This window comes from Neofelis nebulosa, chromosome 12, assembly GCF_028018385.1.
Source record: "Neofelis nebulosa isolate mNeoNeb1 chromosome 12, mNeoNeb1.pri, whole genome shotgun sequence".
Lineage (NCBI taxonomy): Eukaryota > Metazoa > Chordata > Mammalia > Carnivora > Felidae > Neofelis > Neofelis nebulosa.
This window is the reverse complement of record NC_080793.1, coordinates 71,668,086-71,676,320: the sequence shown is the minus strand read 5'-3', so window position 1 is coordinate 71,676,320 and position 8,235 is coordinate 71,668,086. Positions and strand designations below refer to the sequence as shown.

The window sequence follows — 8,235 nt, the reverse complement described above, 5'->3', positions numbered from 1 at the left end:
CCAGCTTTTGATAAAGTAGTGCTCACTTGGGCGGTGAGGGACTGCAGGTAGATATTTATTTCTTTGGCTGCCATCCTAACTTGTCCTTGACTGGCAAGGCTTTCACATTAACCCTTTTCTCAGAGGATTCTGAGGAAGTTGGCTCCTGGAGATGAAATCTTACTACATTTACCACCTATCCTTCAGGTTTCCATTTGCTTATAATTATCTCAGTGCTGTGTTCCTGTATATTATTGCTGCTGTTACACTGATACCGTCTTGTTGAGTGATTAAAAATAGCCCAATGAAGAAGGGGAAACAATTTTTGCGATATATTCAGTCAGCCTCCAGTAAGTAAAAAGTAGGCTGTCAGAATTTCCCATCTCATAGATGCGCCTGACCCTCTGGTTGACCCTAGACTGAGCCACTATTCCACTTTCACATTACATGATAACATGGAAAATTCACTGACCCAGTTTTTGAGAATTAAGAGAACGATGACTGCAAAGTGATATAAAATGGAAAGCTTTAGAAACACTAAATAACCATGACCATGATTAATGGAGTATGGCAATAAAATATTACTTACTGGACCAGAAGAAAGAAATTATGGTGGGTGAAGGCGGTGAGAAGAGGAGAAAAAGGAGAGGAAAGAGCAAAGGAGAGTCTGAAGATGGATATTGGCAGTGCTTTTCCAGTTCCTCTTGATACAGATGGACTGTATCAGGCATAAAAATATTCCCGTAGCATGAGCTTTAAAGTGAAACATAAGACTTAACTCCAGGGAAAAATGAGTGTGTGTGTGTGTGTGTGTGTGTGTGTGTGTGTATGTGTGTGTGTTAAAAGTGGGATGAAGGAAGGTGTAAATTTTGGACTCAATATCTAAAGGAGTGAAACTTAAAGGAAGGGCTCCACACTGGGCATCTTTGGGGGAATAATGAATGAGGCCTGACACTCACCTCTTCATGGAAGGGGGCACTGGTCCAGAAACAGAAAGAATGAAAACCAATGAAAGTCCAATGACTGAAGGAGTAGTTTGGTCTTCTAGGAGAAAAAGGTTACAACTTTGTTTTTTAGGTTTTGTTTTTTATTTTTTTTTTATTTGTTAATGTTTACTTATTTTTGATATAGAGACAGAGACAGAGTACAAGTGGGGGAGGGGCAGAAATAGAGGGAGACACAGAATCTGTCTCCAGGCTCCAGGATCTGAGCTGTGGGGCTTAGACTCATGAGCTGTGAGATCATGACCTGAGCTGAAGTCGGATGCTTAACCGACTGACCCACCCATATGCCCCAAAGGGTTATAACTTTGTCAAGTCCAGGGTACCTGATGGCTCAGTTGGTTGAGTGTCCAGCTCTCGATTTCTCCTGACAACACAGATCCTGCTTGGGATTCTCTCTCTCCTTCTCTCTGCCCCTTCCCTGCTAATGCATTCTCTCTCTCTCAAAATAAATAAATAAATAAATAAATAAATAAATAAGCATAAAAAAATTTAAAACAAATTTTTTTTGGAAAGCCCAGTGGCTCGGCCTCCAGGGAGGCTGCTTGCCCAGGGGCTGGAGGGTTTGTCTTCAAGAAATTGCACATGGGAGCACACAGCCCTAACTGGGCTGGCACAGAGGCAGCAGAGCTATGGCTGCAGCTGGGCATTACTTCAGCATCTCGGCAACTAGGAGAACAAAAGACCATGGAAGGTGAGGGCAGATTCCAGGCTCACTGTCTGTCTCCTGCCACAAAAGCTAAAGGGAGGGCTTGGGGGACTCCCACCAAATGAGAAAAGGGTTATGCCTGGTAGTATGGGCCTTGTCACCATCAGTTCCCCCTGGCTCTACCATTAAAGTTATGCTAGAATTCACTAACACAGGGCTGATCAAGAGATATGATATCACATAACGTTAATTGAACATGGAAGCACAAACTCAGGGCTAAGTTTAGTGACTAACCAATGTATGCATTTAAGTCTGTTATATAACTTCTCTGATCCTCAGGTTATTCATAGCCATGGGGATGATAATAATTGCCTCATAGAAGTTTTGAAATTATATAACTGAAAGCCTAATACAAATATTTGTTGAGCACCTGTTTATGTGCCTGGAACTGAATATGAATTGCAGATTCAACCATACAAAAAGAAGGCAAAGCCTTGGCCCTAATGAGGTTCAGAAGCTTATCCTGGAGTAAGGGCATATGCTATTTAGTGCTCAACAATACTTAATTGCTTATTCCCCCTCAGAGTTAGGTTGGGGCTTTGGGACTGGGTTCCGGCAACGGAATGTAGGAGGATGCAATGTGAGGCACTTCTAGGCTTGGCTCTCAGAAAATATCCTGCAGAGGGCATCTGGATGGCTTAGTCAGTTGAGCATCCGACTTTAGCTCAGGTCATGATCTCATGGCTCGTGAGTTCAAGTCCCACATCGGGCTCTCTGCTGTCAGTGCGGAGCCCCCTTCGGATCCTCTGTCCCCCCACCCCTGCCTATACCCAGCTCATGATCTGTCTCAAAAATGAATAAACATAAAAAAAAAGAAAACATCTTGCATAACCATGCAGCCCTTCCTTTTGTTCCACTATGATTGTGGAAGCCATGTGTTGTAAAACTACAGATACATATGTGCTACCTGATCTGCACCTAACTGTGGTGGGAGCCAAAACTAAACTTTATCATGTTGAGCCACTGAGTTTTTAGACTTTGTCAGCCACCATAGCCTACCTTAGCCTATCTCTCTAGAGAACCTGAGGCCAGCCTGTCTGGCTTGCCCTATGAGCAAGCTTGGAAGTAGATCCTCCTCCAGTGGAGTCTTGAGACTACTGTAGCCCTGGCTGACACCTTGGGAGACCCTGAGCTAGAGGTACTCAGCCAAGCTGTGTGCAGATTCCTGACCCACAAGAATTGAGATAATAAATATTTTACTCTTCTAAGTTTCTAAGTTTGGGGGTCATTTGTTACACAGCAATAGAATACCAATATAGTGCTCCATTTGGCAGCACATATACTAAAATTGGAATGATACAGAGAAGATTAGCATGGCCCCTGCACAAGGATAACATGCAAATTCGTGAAGCATTCCATGTTGAAAAAAAATAAATACAAATACACCCGTCCATCAATAGGTTAGTGGATAATCAAACTGGTATATCCATTCACTGAAATGCAACTCAGCAATAAAAAAGAATTAACTGTTGAACTACAACATGGATGAGTCCCCAAATAATATTTAGATAATCAGAAGCCAGACAAAAGAGTACATACTGTAAGATTCAATTGATATAAAATCTAGAAAATGCAAACTAATCTAGTGTGGAAGAAAACAGATCAGTGACTACCTGGGATTGGGGTGAGTGGGACAAGAATGAGTGGAACCACACAAAAAGATGACAAAGAAGCATGAGGAAACTTTAGAAAGTGGTAGCTATGTTCACCATCTTGATTGTGGTGATGGCTTCACAGATGTAAACACGCCAAAACTTAAAATATTTGTTGTTTATTGCATGCTAATTATAACTCAGTAAAGCTGCATACCTGTGTCCAGCCGTACACCTCTAAAATCATTGATTTTGTTTGAAGAAGTGATTTTTGTTTCAGCACCTTGATCCAATGGTGCACTCTTCCCCTAACCTTGCATTTGCACAAACCAGCACCCTCATAATCTTGTGTGTGTGTCTCCCTGTTAAAGAGGCACCCTCAAATATACCTACTTTCTTTCAAAGTAATGACCAGTTAAAAGTGATTGTCAATCCCCTGGTCCCAGGTTTGTGGGCATTTCACTTACTCTATGGCATTGACCTTCCCCTTCACAATCCTACCCCCAAAGCAAAACTAGAGGCTCCCAAGCTTACGCATTCCCAACAGCCAAGGAAGCTTGTCAGAGTGAACAGATGAGAGTTTGCTCAACCAAGTTTATTAACAATGTAAAGAATAATCAAGCAAGACTGCATTCTGTACATTGTAGGGACTGCAGGGAAAAAAACAAACCTCTCAGAAACCTTAGCCCACAGAGCTCTAAATCAGGCACCATGTGCACCTTTTCAGACCTCTTTAATGGCTTGTTGGTTGTTCTGCTTTCTGATATGAACAGCTGTGTTTATTTCTAATATTCCCCCATTCATTTCTTTAACTACCCACACCTTTGCCAGCTATCTGAAGAGTCACCATAACAGAAAGCATACATGATGCAGGCATGAAATATAAAAGTAGCTAAAATTTTGGTATGACTTTAACCTTCCAAAGTACATATTCAAGCACTTGAAACCTTTAGTGGCTGACTAAGCTTCTAGAAGCCATAACTTAGAAGATACCCAATGCATTTTATAATGAATGAATTAGTGGATCATTTGATTTCAGCAGAGCTGAACACCATTCAATGGTTTTAATTATGTCCTGATTAAAGAAATTACATTTATTATTTGTAGAATTTGCCAAGGAAATGGTGCCAAATAACATTACACACACACACACACACACACACACACACACACACACACACACAAATAAACACACATATTATAGACACGGCAGTTTACAAATCCTTATTTACTTTATACTTTTTATGATGAAAATCCTATTACAAGGTTGTCAACAAACCCTGTTATATCTCACTCCTTGAAAAAGACTTGCTGGAAGTCCCTTGAATATTTTGAGATGCCCAGGATTTCTGGGTAACAGTATTACTTTCTGATACTCTCAAATTTTTTTCTCCCAGTTTGGAGATTGAGAACTGAAGTAGGGTATATCCAACTCATCAATGGTTTCCCCCTAACATCTCATTCTCTCCTGATATCTACCTTATTTGTTTACTTTTCTTTCCTTCCTCTAGCCATCTAACACCATAGCAACTGTCTTTAGCCCTTCAGGGCCCTCCTGGTTTTACAAAGACTCAGAGAGGTCTGTGGCAGGCCACTGATGAAATGTACAACCCCATGCTGTTTTCTAGTATCGGTCTCATCTGAAAAATAGAATGAGTTTAAAGTAAGAGCCACATGGGAATTAAGGAATGAGGACTTGGTGAATCAGAGGGCAGAAGTTTACTAGATAAGAGGTGGGGCTCTGAAGTTTAAATCAACACAGATGAAAAGAGGAGAATCAGTTCCCAGGAAAGAAAAAATGAAGGGCTGCTGCTCTATACTTGGAAAATTATGAAAAGAAGTAAATGATGTCTGAATTCTAGCTCTATTACTGAAAGCTATATGACCTGTCTCAATTTCCTCATCTACCAAAAAAAAAAAATCATAATATTTATTTACCTTATAGTATCTACTGATGCCTCAAATCTGACATGTTGTAAATAAGATATAGTGCATAAATATTTTAGAATAGTTCCCAACACATAATAACTAGAAAATGATACAGTTTTTCTGTAGTATTTTCCAAAGTTTGCAAAGAGGAAAACTTATTTTATGGGACATTATTTGGAATTACGTGAAAAATAGTTCTGTGGTCAAATTATAATATATGGAGTTAACTAATTTTAAATTGTTTTTATTAATTTAGGGCCTCTGAAAACAATTAATAGCCTAATATCTATTGGGGAGATATTATATTTAGCATTTCCCAAATTTATTGAACCAAAGGACAATTTTGGCTACATTCTGTGGAACACTCATTGGCAGTGGTTAATTATCTAATGGAAGACAAAGAATTTACTTAGGATAAATTTGCAAATGAGAAACTTTAGCTTTGACAAGTGTGTTCATTTCTAGAAAGACGCTAGTTTTAATTTTAGCTTTCATGCACTTTCTATTTTAATGTCTAATATTACCTTATTACATAGTTTTATTATTTAATAAATATGAGATAAATATTAGAGGCACCATAATCTTCCAATGCTCAGGACTTCTAAAAGGTCTTAATTTAGCCCAGCTCTTTGAGAAAAACTGGTCTAGTTTAGTTTGAATATACTTCCATAGGATTAGTAAATAAGAGGACCTTGTAAATAAATAGTAAGTATCATTCATAAAAATTAGAGAACTCTGAGCAGTAATGGACTTTCATAATAAAGGGTCAATTCACCAAGAAAGCATAGCAACCCCAAATGTGTATATACCCAAAAAAGCTGGAAGGGAGGGCTCCCACCCCAGTGCACCCAAAGAGGAAATTTGCCTTATAATGAATCAAGCCTGGAGTCTCACCCATACTTGATTCAGATGATATTTAAATGAGATTTTTAGAATTGGAGTTGATATTGGAATTTGTTAAGGCTTTTGGGGCTATTAAATGCATTTTGCACATGAGAAGTACATGGATTTAGGGGAATCACAGGGAGGAATGTTAGGGGTTGAGAACCCCCAAAATTCCTACATTGAAGTCCTAACCCACAGTGCCTCCGAATGTGGCTGTATTTAGAGATAGGGTCTTTAAACAGGTAATTAAAATTAAATGAGGTCATTGGGATGGACCCTAATCCAATGTGACTTTACAATGATGCCTTTACAAGAAGAGGAGATTAAAACATCCAAAATCCATTCATAAATCAAGAAGAGAGGCCTCAAAAAGAAAAGAAAAAAACAAAAAACAAAAAACAAAAAAAAACCCACCAATACCTTAATCTTGGCCTTTTAGCCTAGACAAGTGTGACAAAATATCCCTCTGTTGTTTGAGCCACTCAGTCTGTGGCTAGCAACTAGCAAACTAATATAAATCCAAAATACATGAAGTAAAACTGATAGAACTGAAAAGAGAAATAGAGTATCCACAGTTAGAGCTGGAGACGTCAACACACCTCTTTTAGTACTGGATAGAACTAGTCAACAGAAAACCAGTACGGATATAAGAATTGAATAATATTATCAACTTATATGTAATTGACATTTATACTCTAAATTGTCATTGTGCTTATAAATTGACATGTAAAAAATGCCACCAGACAATAGCAGAATACATGGGAATTCTTTTTAAGTACACATGGAATATTCACTAAGATAGATCATACTATGTGTCACAAAACAAACATTAATACATTTCAAATAACTGAAATAATAAAAAAAATGTGTTTTCTGATCATAATGGAATTAAATGAAATCAATAGCAGAAAGATAACAGAAAAGTCTCCATACTGGTGGTTAAACAATGCTTCTAAACAATCTATGAGTCAAAGAAGAAGTATCAAGGGAAGTTTTAAAAAATGTTTTGAACTGAATAGAAATAAAAATACAATGCATAAAAGTTTTTTAGAATGAAGCTAAATCAATGTTTAGAAGATATTTTTAAATATCATTAAATACTTATATTACAAAAGAATAAAGACCTCCAATCAACAATATAAGCTTTTACTTTAAGAAAACAGACACAAAAAAGTAAATTAAGTCCAAATCAAGTACAAGAAACAATAAAATTAGCAACAGAAATTAATAAAATTAAAAACAAAAATAAAATATTAGAGAAAATCAATGAAACTAAAATCTTTTTTAAAAAAATAATAAAATTGATAATCTTCTAGAAATACAGTCAAATTAAAAAGAGAGAAACACAAATTACCAGTAAAGGAATGATATAGGAGATGTCGCTATAGACCATGATGGCTTTAAAAGGATAATAAGTGAATACTAAAACAACTCTACACACGTAATTCAACAACTTAGGTGAATCAAATTCCTCAAAAACCGTGAGGGAACAAAACTCTCTGAAGATGAAGTTGATAAGAATCCTTAACTATTAAAGAATTTAAATTTGTAGTTTAAAATACCCAAAAAAGAAATCTGCAATCCCATATTATCCTACTAGGAGATCCTATTAAACATTTAAGAAGAATTAACACCCATTCTAAACAGAATCTTTCAGAAAATAGAAGAGCCAGAAAAACTTCCCAAATAATCTTTTTAAGTCCAGCATCATCCTAACACCTACACAGGACAAAACACTTCAAGAACAGAATTCTGTAGAACAGTATCTCTCATTATCATAAATACAAAAACTTCTCAACCAAATATTACTAAATTACTAAATTGAATTCAGGAATACATCATACACACACACACACACACACACACACACACACACAAAGAATAATAATAGGCTATAATCAAGTAGGATTTATCCCAGGAATGTAAAACTGGCTTAATATTTGAAAATCACTCAAGGTTGGGGCACCTGGGTGGCTCAGTGGGTTGAACGTCCGACTTCAGCTCAGGTCATGATCTCAGGGCTTGTGAATTTGAGCTCTGCAGCGGGCTCTGTACTGACAACTCAGAGCCTGGAGCCTGCTTTGGATTCTGTGTCTCCCTCTCTCTCTGCCCCTCCCCGGCACATACTCTGTCTCTGTCT

The 8,235-nt window shown here is 37.7% G+C and overlaps 1 non-coding gene across 1 annotated transcript; it reads left to right on the top strand.

Moving 5' to 3' along the window:
- Positions 1–2,947: 2,947 nt before the first annotated feature.
- On the top strand, positions 2,948–3,054 carry LOC131492317 (U6 spliceosomal RNA). The gene has a single exon (XR_009252006.1). It is a non-coding gene; the product is annotated as a U6 spliceosomal RNA (small nuclear RNA).
- Positions 3,055–8,235: the final 5,181 nt, after the last annotated feature.